We start from the raw sequence: 15,786 nt of genomic DNA on the forward strand, positions 1-15,786 counted from the left end.
TTTCTAAAAAACCTACCAAGTGGAGAGCAAACCTCCCACTCGGGGGCTTAGCTGCAGCCCAGGGCTCGCCTAAGTTTCTAAAATCCTACCAAGTGGAGAGCAAACCTCCCACTCGGGGGCTTAGCTGCAGCCCAGCGCTCACCTAAGTTTCTAAAAAACCTGCCGAGTGGAGAGCAAACCTCCCACTCGGGGGCTTAGCTGCAGCCCAGCGCTCGCCTAAGTTTCTAAAAAATCTGCCGAGTGGAGAGCTAACCTCCCACTCGGGGGCTTAGCTGCAACTCAGCACTTGCCCGAGCATGACGAGCACAGGTCGACGATAATTTGTGCTCCACTCTTACCTGCAAAAAAGCATTACATATGCTAGTATATACTCCAACCCAAAGAAGACGGTTGGCCAAAAGAAGCAAACATATTTCAAACGGCAAATCAAGTTCGGATAACGTCTTACGGACCTAGGAGTGCTCAGGCATCAAGCCTGTTAAAGTTTAGCGGTTACAAAAATCACTCACCATTCCGAGGCAAATTCAAATCGTCAAGCATAACAGGTTTTTACCCCTCCTGCGGAGGGCTGGAAGGCGCAACGAACTCGTCCAGGTCAATCCCATCTGCAACCCGAGTGGCGGCCGCGATGAAGGTCTCCATGAAAGAACGGAAGTCATGCTTCCTAGTATTGGCCACCTTGAGAGACACCATCTTGTCTTCTCTTGATTCTTTGTAGTGGACATGGACCAAGGACAGAGCGACGTCAGCACCGCACCGGGCAGAAGACTTCTTCCACTCTTGCACTCGACTCGGAATCTCGTTCAGTCGGGTCATCAGCGACTCAAGGTCGTTCTGAAGCGTTTCTTCTGGCCAGAGCAATCTGTCGATGCGCGATATAGCGGCCTTCAGTCTTGCGAGGTAATCGACCACTGCAGCAATGCGGGACTCGAGGCGGAGCACGTTCATAGCAGTTTCATCCTTCACCGGAGAATTGATGGGATCCAAGCCAGTCTCCACTCGACTAGTCTCCTCTTCAAAGTATTGGCAGAATTCTGTGGACATGATTCAAGGATAAGCTAACGCCCCTACAGCAAGTCAGTAACTACCAATCGGAGATAAGAGGTTACCTTCAAGCATGAGGAACAGCATTTTGGCGAGTCCTCCCAGATAAAGCTCCAAGTCATTCTTCTTTCCTGCCAGTTCACCAGCTTTGTCGTCCAGGACCATATTGGCATTCCTTAGTCGAGTGACTTCTTGGTTGGCCACGTCAAGAGCGGCTTTCAGATTAGTGTTTTGTTCTTCAAGTTTGTTGACGGAAGCCAACTTGTCTTCTGCAAGCCTAGTCTTCTTTGCAGCCATTTTCTGCGCCTCGGCAAGGTCAAGGTCCTTCTTCTTCAGAGCATCCCTCAGTTTTTCTGCGAAAATCACAATAAGATCAGATACGGAGACAGGCAAGAAGCGAGGACAGTCGTCAAGATCCTCACTAAACATACCTTTTTCCTCCTCCTTCGCCTTCGTGAAGTTCTCTTGGACAAGCTTTTGGTCAAGCTCAAGCTGGATATACTTGTTCTCCAATTCGGTATAACGAGAAACAAGGTCACAAGATTTCTGCGAAAGTTCAGTCGACAAACATCAACGACAGATCACTTCCGAGTGACTAAAGGAAAAATCGTACTATTTCTAAGACAATAGATGAATCTAAACATTCAACTGTAGTCTCGGGGACTACACCCAGTGGGTGCACTCAGCGTGCCCCCGCTAGTTCTATCAGGTAGACTCAGAGTCGATCAGTCGATCGGAAGCAGTTAACTGTCAAAAAAAAATTAGACCATAGCCGATTGCCAGCAATCGACCACGGTCTCGGGGACTACACCCAGTGGGTGCACTCCGCGTGCCCCCACTAGTTCTATCAGCTAGACTCAGAGTCGATCAGTCGACCGGTTTCATTGTTCCACTCGACCATGGTCGCGTGAAACAAGTAAAGTGAGAAATCTCAAGAGACAAAGACTATAGTCGACTGCCAGCAGTCCACTGTAGAATTGACACACCCAGTGGGTGCATGACAAATATCAAGATTTCCAGTCGGTGTTCAACTAACCTAGACATTGCTCTGGAGAGCTGAGCTCGCATCATAAGCTGCTTGGCTGGCGGTTCGGATCGCCTTCACCTGCTCCATCATGATCCCGGCCTGGCGTATGGCTTCCTTGGCAGCGCTTGCTTGGTCCTCCGGGACATGGTAGGTGGAGAAGAGAGAAGGCGGGTCAGCACTCGACGACGAAGGGCGGGCAACCGTCAATGACTCTGCAAAGGACACGGTAGCCCGAACAACATTGCTCCCCTCGGGAATCTGTGGTCCAGGTGCTGACGTAACTTGCGCAGCCTTGCCAACAGTCGCCTTCCTGCTCCTCCTCTGCCTTAGCGACGCTTCGTCGTCATCGTCAGGAAGATTGATGACAATGTTAGGCGGAGCTACAGAAGAAGTTCAAAATCAAAAATAAAGATTCAATCGACCGAAAGTGAAACCGCGCAGATCATACCACGCTGAGAAGTCGCAGCATCTTCCATTTCTTGATCCTCATGCCTGGCTGAAGTCTCAGAAGTAGCAGCACCGCGATTTGCAAATATCAGTCAGTCAGCGATTGAATCGACCAAGAATGGAAAACATGAGTTATGACCGTTACCTAGAGACAGTCGGAATCTCCATCCTCATCTTCGGTAGGGCATTCGCCGGTTTTGACGGGGCCGCTCGGGGTTGCTTCGACGCCTTTTCAGTCGGCGCTGGTGAAGTTGTCCGAGGACATTTCGTCGACTGCCCAGCAGGTGCGACTCCCTTGCCCCGATCAACCGCAGGGTCGTGGGCGAGCTTGGACCTCCTTTCGGAACGAGGAGGCGCAACTTCCTCCTGCTCTTCCTCCTCCTCTTCCTCTTCGTCAGAACCTGCGTCTTCCTCACCCTCATCAGCGTCCGACTCCCACTCCTCTTGACTTTCGCCTCCTCTTCCATCCTCCTCTTCGGCCTGTGCCTGCGCCCCGTTGGGCATCGAGTACAACTCAGTGGTTTCCTGAAAGACAGCAAGCAAGACAAAGGTCAATCGACTGATTTACGACGAAACAGAATGGATGGAACAATCGGAGGAAAATAGTTGTACCTTGTCCACCTCATAAGATTGGTCGAGTGGAACGATCCTCCTAGCTCCACGAGGGTTGTCCTTGTTCCCCGTGATGGCAGTCATCCACCTCTCCAATGTAGCATCGTCGACCTCCTCTGGGTGGACCCGACTGGTGTCTTCAGTACCAGAATACAGCCACATCGGGTGTCCCCGGTACTGGAGTGGTTGGATGCGCCGCCGAAGGAAAACCTCCAGAAGGTCCATGCCGGTCACGCCGTCACGAATCAATTGAACTACTCGCTCCATCAACATTTTCACCTGAGCCTTCTCCTCCGGAACTACTTTCAGAGAGGAGGGCTTGTTCACTCGGCTCATAGAGAAGGGAGGGAGCCCGGTCGACTGCCCTGGCGTCGGCCGGTCTTGGCAGTAGAACCAGGTCGACTGCCACCCTCTGACCGACTCGGGAAGGGTCATAGCAGGGAAAGCGCTCTTATTCCTCATCTGGACCCCGAGACCCCCACACATCTGGATCACCTGGGTTCTTTCGTCATTGGGGCTGGCCTTTTTCACCGTCTGGGAACGACAAGTGAATATATGTTTGAAGAGGCCCCAGTGCGGCCGACAACCCAAGAAATTCTCACACAAAGATACAAAGGCGAAGAGATAGGCAATGGAATTTGGAGTAAAATGGTGAAGCTGAGCTCCGAAGAAATTCAGAAATCCTCGGAAGAAAAGATGCGGCGGCAGAGAAAACCCTCGATCTACATGAGTCGCCAAGAGGACGCACTCACCCTCCTGAGGTTGCGGTTGCCACTCCGCCCCCGGAAGCCTCGCTGCTCCGTGCTCGATCAGCCCCTCATTGGCTAGGTCATCCAGGTCCTTCTGGGTGATGGTCGAGCGGATCCAATCCCCTTGGATCCAACCCTGCGGCAAGCGAGACCGCGATTAGGATCCACCCCGACTGGGCGCTCTCCCCGTCGCTTGCGCCGTCGCATTCTTCGCCCGCTCCAAAGCCACCGTCTTCTCCTTCACCACTGTCGCTGACGAAGCGGGAACGGAGCAGCGGTGTTGGGCAGTTGACGAGCGCAGCAGATGAATCTGGAGACGAGGGAGGAGAAAATGAGGAGGCACTGTTCGGAAAACCTCCGCCTGGTTCCTTATATGGGGTCACTTCCGAGTGGCTGACGGGTAGGCCCAGGCAATCCTGTCAAATCCCGAAACAGTCGTGCACGCGATACGTGGCAAAAAAGGCGGCGCGGGAATCGAGGCGTCCCTGCCTTATCCCATCCGAGTACCGCGGCCTTCTCCGCTTCGCGCGCTTCCCAAAATTCGGATCCCACTAAATCCACTAACCACCGGGCAACTTGTCAGACGGAAGATCTCCTGCGGTCCGCCACTCGAAAATCTCCAAGTTCATAAAGTTCACTCGACAGATATAAAGAATGGATCAAGGCGACTGAACAAAAGTTGACACCCTCACTTGAAAGTCATTGATCCAGAGCAAAAACACCTCGTAGTACCAGAAAACCTGTCGGAAAGATTGCCAACTCCGTCCTCACTCAAACCTCGATCCATTCGAGGGCTACTAATGAAGTCATGTACCTAGGGTAGGGTTACGGACCTGTCCAAGGTACCTCCCCAAGGGCATCTATTAAAAGAAACCGTCTTCCAGTCGACCAAGAGGGATTCCACTTGACCGGCTAGAAGACACTCGACGAACCTGAAGACACTCAACCATGAAGACTCACTCGACCATCAGGAGTCCAAGGCCTACTCGTATCCAAACGGTCTGTAATTAAGTAGTCTTTATGGCCATGATGACAATTTATGTAAGGCGTTACCAGTAACGTCTGGTCTTAATGTACTTTAACCCTCCGCTACGTGGGCTGGCTGGGGTCCTGGCGTCCTCTATATAAGCCAGCCCCCTCCACTAGTAGAAGGGTTCACACCCCTGTACCTTTCACACACGTAATCCAGTCGACCGCCTCCGGGCTCCGAGACGTAGGGCTGTTACTTCCTCCGAGAAGGGCCTGAACTCGTAAAACACTCGTGTGTACAACTGCTCCATAGCTAAGATCTTGCCTCTCCATACCTACCCCCCATTCTACTGTCAGACTTAGAACTATGACAGTCGTTGGTCTATGAAGTTTAACATGATTATCAAGAGTCTTAATTTGAGAGAAATTGAGCTCACTGATAGACAATTTACTAGGCCAATATGTTGCCCACTCTGACTTATGAGAAGTTGGACAGGGTTCTCGCCGGTGTGGATTGGGAATAAAAATACCTTTTGGTGTTGGTCCATGCGATGCAGAGAGCGATCTCAGACCACACACCACTTCTTATCGACTCGGGAGAGGCTACTCATATCGCAAATAAGAATGCTTTCTCTTTTGAACTATGTTGGTTCGAGAAAGAAAACTTTTTGGAGATCATTGCACGAGAATGGGAAAAACCTGTTAGTGGAAGAACTAGTATTGAGAGATGGCAAAATAAAAGCATACATCTGCGACAATTTTTACGAGGTTGGGCCAGAAACGAGAGTGGGATTTACAAGCAAGAAAAAGAGTGACTCACTCAATTAATTGACGTGCTCGATTTAAAAGCTGAAAGTAACCTCCTTACGGTGGATGAACAAAGTTTCCAAGCCTGAAGTTGAACAAGGCCTACGAGCTCTTCTTAGAGAAGAAGAGCTCAAGTGGGCATTGCGTGCTAAAGTACTTAAAGTTGTCCAAGGGAATGACAATACACAATTCTTCCATATGATTGCGAATGGTCAACATAGGAAGAAGAAAGTCATAGAGCTTGAGTAGGACGAGGGGACAATTGTGGGGCATGAGAACCTGAAAGCTTATATCTCTAATTATTATGAACAACTGTTTGGGCATCCGGAAGCAAGCACGGTGACCCTGGATGAATCCGTTATTAGAGATATACCTCAGCTCCAAGTGGAGCAGGGTGATATTCTCTCTACACCCTTTACCAAGAAGGAGGTTCTGGATGCAATCTCGCTGATGAAACCGAATAAAGCACCGGGATCAGACGGGTTCCAGCCGAATTCTATAAGAAATGTTGGCACATTGTTAAGGACGATCTTATGCCTATGTTTCATGATTTCTTTTGCGGAATTTAGAGCTGTTTCGTCTTAACTTTGGCATGATTACGTTGTTGTCAAAGAAAGAAGAGGCAGTTCGGGTCGAGCAATTTAGGCTCATATGTCTTCTCAATGTGAGTTTCGAAATTTTCACAAAGGTGGGTACCAATAGATTGACACAGATTGCTCATTCAGTGGTACTACCGAGTCAGACAGCATTCATGCCAGGGTGACACATACTTGAAGCGGTGGTCGTTTTGCATGAGACACTTCATGAAATTCATTTGAAGAAGCTAGATGGGTTATCTTCAAAGTGGATTTTGAGAAGGCATATGATAAAGTTAAGTGGCCTTTTCTTCAGCAGGCAATGCGCATGAAAGGATTTAGTGAAGCCTGGCGGAACCAAGTGGGGTCTCTAGTCCAGAAGGGTAGTGTCAGCATTAAGGTTAACGATGATATCATTCATTATTTCCAGACACACAAGGGTTTGATACAAGGGGACTCCATGTCTCCTCTCTTGTTTAATATAGTGGCCGATATGTTGGCCATTCTCATTGGTAGGGCCAAGCAGCATGGTCAGGTGGAGGGGTTAGTCCCTCATCTAGTTGATGGAGGAGTATCCATTTTCTAGTACGTTGACGACACTATCTTATTCATGGAATATGACATTGCTAAGGCGCGCAATATGAGACTCATCCTATGTCTTTTCGAACAATTTTCAGGTTTAAAGATAAACTTTGGCAAGAGCGAGTTGTTCCTCTTTGGGCAGGCCAAAGACGAGCAAGACACATATAAACAATTGTTCGGGTGTGAATTAGGTTCTTCACCTTTTAGTTATTTGGGCATACCGATTCATCACCGTAAGTTATCCAACAAAGAATGAAAGTGTATAGAAGATCGAATTGAAAAAAAGCTGAGCTGCTGGAAGGGAAAGCTTATGCCTTATGGAGGTCGGCTAGTGCTAATTAACTCTCTACTGACTAGTATGCCGATGTTTCTGTTATCGTTCTTTGAAATTCTGAAAGGGGTTTGGAAACGACTTCATTTCTTCAGATCTCGGTTCTTCTGGCTGTCAGATGAGGCCAAGAGGAAATACCGTCTCGTGTGATGGGATATCCTTTGCTGACCTAAAGACCAGGGGGGTCTCGCTATTGAGAACTTAGAAATCAAGAACAAATGCCTTATGAGCAAATAGCTCTACAGGTTAGAGACTGAGCCAGATGGCATGTGGGCCCAGATTCTACGCAATAAGTATTTATAGCCGAAAACGCTCACCCAGACCATACGACCAACTGACTCGCCATTCTGGAAGGGGCTAATGAAAATGAAGGACTTGTTCTTTTGTAGGGTCAAATTCTTGGTTGGAAATGGGATGTAACAAGATTTTGGGAGGACACATGGTTGGGAGAGACTCCACTGGCTATACATTATCCCACCCTTTATAACATTGTGCAACGTAAAGAGGATTACGTTGGCACAGTGTTCCAAATGATTCCCTTGAATATTCAGTTAAGACGCGCGTTAGTTGGTGAGCGATGGAATGCCTGGATGCACTTGGTTTGGAGATTGATATATGTTCAACTCTCCGACCACCCAAATTCGACGCAATGGAAATTAATTAAAAATGGGGTTTTTAAGGTCAAATCCTTATATTTGGATTTAATTAACTCTGGCCCAATCTCACGATCATTGCATATTTGGAGGGTTAAGGTGCCCTTGTGTATCAAAAATTTTATGTGGTTCGTCCACAAGCAAGTAATACTCACCAAGGAGAACTTAATCAATAGGCGATGGATAGGCAGTTCATGTTGTTGTTTTTGTGATCATGATGAAAAAATACAAAATTTATTCCTTGATTACCCACTCGCCAAATTGCTTTGGAGAATGATTCATATAGCCTTCAACATCAATCCTCCAGTTGACATTGAGTCGTTGTTTGGAACGTGGTTAGCTGGGGTTGAGCATACTACTGTGGCTTGTATTCAGATTGGAATATGTGCGCTTTTATGGGCTATATGGAACTGTCAGAATGATTTCATATTTAACAGACAACACACTTTAACTTTCTTGCAGGTCATCTTCAGAACTACCGCTTGGATCCGTACGTGGTCCTTACTCACTCCTACGGACTCCAATGAGCCTTTGGTTACTAGGTGCAACCAGTGGGAGATGGTAGCACGGGCTAGCACGGGCTATGTTCAACCTATTCGAATGGCGGTCGCATAACAGTATAAGAGATTAGGGAGCTTATCCTTCATATTGCCATACCGGTTGTGATCGTCAGCATTATTTTTTATATTTTCTCTCCACTTGCGAGCTGTAATACTTTTATGACTTTGTGATACTTCGTGGATCTTTTAATAATATGGTTGCATGCATCATTATGATGCAGAGGCCGGGGGTATGCCTCCATTTCCAAAAACAATGTAGGGCTAGTTCTTTTGTTCTGTTATTATGGGATGGGAAGCTTCTCCAAGCATGGTTGTGACCTACCAACTCACTTTCATGGTTAGTTAATCACGTTGACAAGAAAGGTGCTCATGTTGTTGAAGGAAATATTCCCTAGAGGCAATAATAAAGTTATTATTTATTTCCTTATTTCATGATAAATGTTTATTATTCATGTTAGAATTGTATTAACCGGAAACTTAGTACATGTGTGAATACATAGACAAAACAAATTGTCCCTAGTATGCCTCTACTTGACTAGCTCGTTAATCAAAGATGGTTATGTTTCCTAACCATAGACATGTGTTGTCATTTGATGAATGGGATCACATCATTAGGAGAATGATGCGATGGACATGACCCATCCGTTAGCTTAGCATTGTGATCGTTACAGTTTCATTGCTACTGCTTTCTTCATGAGTTATACAAGTTCCTTAGTCTATGAGATTATGCAACTCCCGAATACCGGGGGAACACTTCCTGTGCTATAAAACGTCACAACGTAAATGGGTGATTATAAAGGTGCTCTACAGGTGTCTCCGAAGGTGTTTGTTGGGTTGGCATAGATCGAGATTAGGATTTGTCACTCCATGTTTCAGAGAGGTATCTCTGGGCCCTCTTGGTAATACTCATCACTATAAGCCTTGCAAGCATTGTGACTAATGAGTTAGTTGCGAGATGAAGTATTACGGAACGAGTAAAGAGACTTGACGGTGACAAGATTGAACTAGGTATGATGATACCAACGATCGAATCTCGGGAAAGCAACATACAGATGACAAATGGAACAACGTATGTTGTAATGCGGTTTGACTGATAAAGATCTTCGTAGAATATGTAGAAACCAATATGAGCATCCAGGTTCCGCTATTGGTTATTGACCAGACATGTGTCTCGGTCATGTCTACATAGTTCTCGAACCCGTAGGGTCCGCATGCTTAACGTTCGATGACGATTGGTATAATGAGTTTCTATGATTTGATGTACTGAAGATTGTTCAGAGTTCCGGATAAGATCAGGGACATGACGAGGAGTCTCGAAATAATAGAGACATAAATATTGATATATTGGACAGATATATTCAGACACCGGAAGTGTACCGGAGAAGTTTCGAATAAAACCGAAGTACCGGGGGATTACCGGAACCCCTTGGGGGGGTTAATGGGCCTACATGGGCTTTAGTGGAAGAGAGGAGGAGGCGGCCAGGTGCAGGTGCCCCCCCCCAAGCCCAATTTGAATTGGGGAGGGGGTCAGCCCCCCTTTGCGTCTCTCCATCTTCCTCTTTCCTTCCCCTCCTAGTTGGACTAGGAAAGGGGGAACCTACTCCTAGTAGGAGTAGGATTCCCCCCTTGGGGCGCGCCCCATGAGGCTGGTAGACCCCCTCCTGCCCTCCTTTATATATGGAGAGGGGGCACCCCGTAGACACACAAGTTGATCTTTAACCGTGTGCGGTGCCCCCCTCCACAGATTTCCACCTCGGTTATATCGTCGTAGTGCTTAGGCGAAGCCCTACGCCGGTAACTTCATCATCACCATCACCACGCCGTCGTGCTAACGGAACTCTCCCTCAGCCTCAGCCGGATCTAGAGTTTGAGGGATGTCCCCAAGATGAACGTGTGCAGATCGTGGAGGTGCCGTGCGTTCGGTACTTGATTGGTTGGATCGCAAAGACGTTCGACTACATCAACCATGTTACTTAATGCTTCCGCTTTCAGTCTACGAGGGTACATGGACACACTCTCCCCACTCGTTGCTATGCATCACCTAGATAGATCTTGCGTGATCGTAGGATTTTTTTTGAAATTACCGCGTTCCCCAACAGTCGCATCCGAGCCAGGTCTATACATAGATGTTATATGCATGAGTAGAACACAAATAGTTGTGGGCGATAATAGTCATACTGCTTACCACCAACGTCTTACTTTGATTCAGCAATATTGTTGGATGAAGCAGCCCGGACCGACATTACATGACTGCGTTCATGAGACTGGTTCCACCGACGTGCTTATGCACAAAGGTGGCAGGCGGGTGTCTGTTTCTCCAACTTTAGTTGAATTGAGTTTCACTACGACCGGTCCTTGTTGAAGGTTAAAACAGCACACTTGACGAAAAATCGTTGTGGCTTTGATACGTAGGTAAGAACGGTTCTTGCTAGAAGCTCGTAGCAGCCACGTAAAACTTGCAACAACAGAGTAGAGGACGTCTAACTTGTTTTTGTAGGGCTTGCTGTGATGTGATATGATCAAGGCATGATGTGATACAAATTTTTGTACGAGATGATCATGTTTTGTAATAAAGTTATCGGCAACTGGCTGGAGCCATATGGTCGTCACTTTATTGTATGCAATGCCATTGCCATGTAAATTTTTTTACTTTATCACTAAGCGGTAGCGATAGTCGTAGTAACAATAGTTGGCGAGACGACAACGATGCTACGATGGAGATCAAGGTGTCGCGCCTGTGATGATGGAGATCATGACGTTGCTTCGGTGATGGAGATCATGAGCACAAGATAATGATGGCCATATCATGTCACATATTTTGATTGCATGAGATGTTTATCTTTTATGCATGTTATTTTTCTTAGTTTGATGGTGGCATTATAAGATGATCCCTTACTAAATTTCAAGGTATAAGTGTTCTCCCTGAGTATGCATCGTTGCTATTCGTCCTGCCGACACACCAGGTGCTGATCGGGTGTGATAAGCTCTACGTTCACATACAACGGGTGCAAGCCAGTTTTGCACACGTAGAATACTCGGGTTAAACTTGACGAGCCTATCATATGCAGATGTGGCCTCGGAACACTGAGACCGAAAGGGAGAACGGGAATCATATAGCAGATATGATCAACATAGTGATGTTCACCATTGAAAACTACTCCATCTCACGTGATGATCGGACATGGTTTAGTTGATTTGGATCACGTGATCACTTAGATGACTAGAGGGATGTCTATCTAAGTGGGAGTTCTTAAGATATATGATTAATTGAACTTTAATTTATCATGAACTTAGTCCTGATAGTTATTTTGCATGTCTATGTTATTGTAGATCAATGGCCCGTGCTACCTTTCCTTTGAATTTTAATGTGTTCCTAGAGAAAGCTAAGTTGAAAGATGGCAGCAACTACACATACTGGGTCCGTAACTTGAGGATTATCCTCATTGCTGCACAGAAGAATTACGTCCTGGAAGAACCGTTAGGTGTACCACCCGCGTCAACAACTGCAGACATTGTGAATGCCTGGCAGACGCATGTTGATGACTACTCGATAGTTCAGTGTGTCATGCTTTACGACTTAGAATCGGGACTTCAAAGATGTTTCAAACATCATAGAGCATATGAGATGTTCCAAGAGTTGAAGTTAATATTTTAAGAAAATGCCCGAGTGGAGAGATATGAAGTCTCCAACAAGTTCTACAGCTGCAAAATGGAGGAGAATTGTTCTGTCAGTGAATACATACTTAGAATGTCTGGGTACCATAACCACTTGACTCAACTGCAAGTTAACCTTTCTAATGATAATTTCATTGACATAGTTCTTCAATCACTGCCACCAAGCTATAAAGGCTTCGTGATGAACTATAATATGCAAGGGATGAACAAGACTATTCCCGAGCTCTTCGCGATGCTATATGATGCGGAGGTAGAAATCAAAAAGGAGCATCAAGTGTTGATGGTCAACAAGACACTAGTTTCAAGAAAAAGGATAAAGGGATGAAGGGGAACTTCAAGAAGAACGGCAAAAAGGTTGCTGCTCAAGAGAAGAAACCCAAGTCTGGACCTAAGCCTGGAACTGAGTGCTTCTAGTGCAAAGGGACTGGTCACTTGAAGCGAAATTGCCCCAAGTATTTGGCGGATAAGAATGATGGCAAAGTGAAAGGTATATTTGATATACATATTATTGATGTGTACCTTAGTAAAGCTCGTAGTAGTGCCTGGGTATTTGATATTGGTTATGTTGCTCATATTTGCAACTCGAAATAGGGGCTACGGATTAAATGAATATTAGCTAAGGATGAGGTGACAATGCGCGTGTGAAATGGTTCCAAGGTCGATGTGATCTCCGTCGCCACGCTACCTCTACATCTACCATCCAGATTAGTTTTAGACCTGAATGATTGTTATTTGGTGCCAGCGGTGAGCATGAACATTATATCTGGATCTTGTTTGATGCGAAGCGGTTATTCATTTAAATCAGAGAATAATGGTTGTTCTATTTATATGTGTAATATATTTTACGGTCATGCACCCTTGTTGAGTGGTCTATTTTTGTTGAATCACGATAGTGATGATACACATATTCATAATATTGAAGCAAAAAGATGCAAAGTTGATAATCAATACTAGGAAAAACCTTACCGGTAGCATGGGTTTTTTGCATACCAGTAGCGTGGGTGCCCGCGCTACTGCTACGGCGCTACAGCTAAATATTAGCAGTAGCGCATTTTCCCCCCCACGCTGCAGATATACTAAGTACTAGTAGCGCTGCTTTCTCTACACACGCTACTACTATGGTATGTACTAGTAGCGCTGCTTTCTCCACCCCATGCTACAGCTAACTAATTAGCAATTAGAAAAAAATAAAATTCAAATGTAGTATTCATGGATGGAAATTCAGATGCATTTGCTTCATCAACAATGATTAGCAGTAGCATCAACATAGCCTCTAATTCAGCATAGGAGTTGCAAGTAAGGCAAAATTACCACCAACACTAGCTAATAATCATCATAGCTAGTCATTACCACCAACATTGTCTAATCATCATAGCTACATAGTGTAGCACATCATCATCATCTTGAAATTCATTCTAGCTAGCTAATCACTCCTACTGCTCTCTCTCAGGTAAAATAGCATAGAACATGTGGAGCACTCCTGATTCGTCATATTGAAGCATGCTGATGAACTTGTCTCCTAATTGTGGCCTACGCTTCTGATTGATGCCTCTAGTACTTCTCTGCGATCCTTCATAATTTTGTTCCAGTCTTTGACTATTAAGACTTGCTCGCTTCTAGATATCCTAAATACACTCATGTGCAATGTAGGAAGTCTTGGTTGTATGCTAACCATGGACATGCGACCTTTAGCTTCGATCCACTGAGGCACAACTATCATCGGGAGTCCCTGTTGAATAACATCGTAGTAACATACTTAGCAATGAAGTTTAGCTTGAAAAATAATGTATGCAAAAGATGCAGTTAGGACAAATAGTAAAAATCTTACCATCTTTCCTGAATAGATGTGACCGTAGTTCAGTACGAACACTATTGGCCGCAAGTTTTGAGTAGTAAGATTTCTAAGTCCAGGAAAATAATTTGTCTTGATAGTATGAAGATCCTCAAGCCATGAAACATAATGACTTGTCTCCTCGAAGTTTAGTTCAGCCCCGAGATAGTAGTACGTCATGTCTACCAAGTGCCGGACATGTTTGCTTGAATGGAAATAAGCTGTCAATAGAAATTAGTTGTCAACAATTTTGGAATAAACAATATCCAATACATAAATATGATTGAGAAACTTACATAATGGTAGAACGGGAGGCATCTGCACATCGACCCAGATGTCGATATTATCTTCAATATCATCTTTCGGACGAATATCGAAGGTGATAAGCATATCAGGCTCAAATGCATAAGCCTTGCATAGTGCTCTCCATTGTTTGCATTCAAAATGGGTGTAGGTGTTTATATTGTATAATTTTGGGAGAAAACTATAACCATGCTCGGTCCTCAAGTTAACTCTTTTTACCTCCATAGTTTCCATAGTACTGAAACCAACCTTATCCAACACATATATTCTTGCATGGCAGGGGATACGCTAGTAGAATAGTAAAAAAATTAAATTATAAGTTGAAGCAAAAGAAGCAGAAGTCATGCTTAATTACAAAAAAAGACTTGTCGTTGTGACTTACTGTATGCACTTCGAAGTCATCCAGCTTGATGCTGAAGCGCGTACCACCAACTAGGTGAGGCATGTCGCACAGGCCGCGCTCGTCTTCGCAATACTCGCACATACCGAATTCCCTTTCGCTATCGTCGTCAAACATTTCCTATGTTCATATAGTTGAAATAGACATGCATACAATAAGCAAAACTAAATCATAAAACAAATTAGTATTCAAATTAGCATGCATTCAATAAGAAAACTAAATCGTCTCTTGCGTCCGTACATCATCGAATATTATCACTAATACATCTCGAATAGTATCATACATATAACATCACTAATACAGCTTGAACCCTAGCGAACGACGGGTATCGGCGCGGGCGGTGGACACCCAAAGAGAAGGAACCATCACAGGATCATAGCTCCAGTGAGATCCCTGAAGAACCATAAAGGTACTGTCGAACCTGCCCTCCAACGCAACCATGTAGCGACAGACGTGCTCATCCTCCTCGCCGACACGGTGAGAAACCACCTCCACGGTGGATGAAGGCCTCCCCACCGTCACTGGCCCACGTGACCGCCACCGAAGAAGGTCTGGGTCGACGAAGGTCTGCCTCCTCACCAAGCTGCACGCCCCGGAAGGTAGCACCTCCCAGTACCAGCCCGGCGGAGCCCAGTCCTGGACATGGCCCCTATAATCAAGCAAGGCTCCTCCACCGAGTTGACGACGAGGATGTGGGCCAGACATCGTCGACGTCAAGAACAAATGCTTAATTATGAAAACAAAATTAATAAGCACTTAGCAAAATTCTTCATGACCTTTGCTAAAAGCAGGACATATCGAGCACCTGAAATTTGCCAGAACATAAACGAATCGACATTCTGGCAAAACATAGGCCATTCGGAAAAATATGACATGTCCAAAATGTGACATGTTCAAAATATTACATGTCCACTGCAAATTTACATATAACAGGAAAAATTGCTTTAACTAAAAGAATAACAACAATTGCTTTAACTAAAAAAATACCTAGAATTCTGTTAACTACACCTATAAAACTACTAATACACCTAAAACTACCTAATCTGTCCTAGCTAGGGTTTGATCATAAACTACATTATTCTAAGAACCTACATTTTTTCAACTAGGTAGGGTTCAAAGTAACTACTCTCTAATAACTAGGGAGGGAGGAGCAGGGAGTAGGAGGAAGGAGGGAGGAGTACCTCTCGGTGGAGGAGGGCCGGCGTGGGGGGCGGCGGGGGC

The sequence above is a fragment of the Triticum dicoccoides genome, chromosome 7B, assembly GCF_002162155.2.
Source record: "Triticum dicoccoides isolate Atlit2015 ecotype Zavitan chromosome 7B, WEW_v2.0, whole genome shotgun sequence".
NCBI lineage: Eukaryota > Viridiplantae > Streptophyta > Magnoliopsida > Poales > Poaceae > Triticum > Triticum dicoccoides.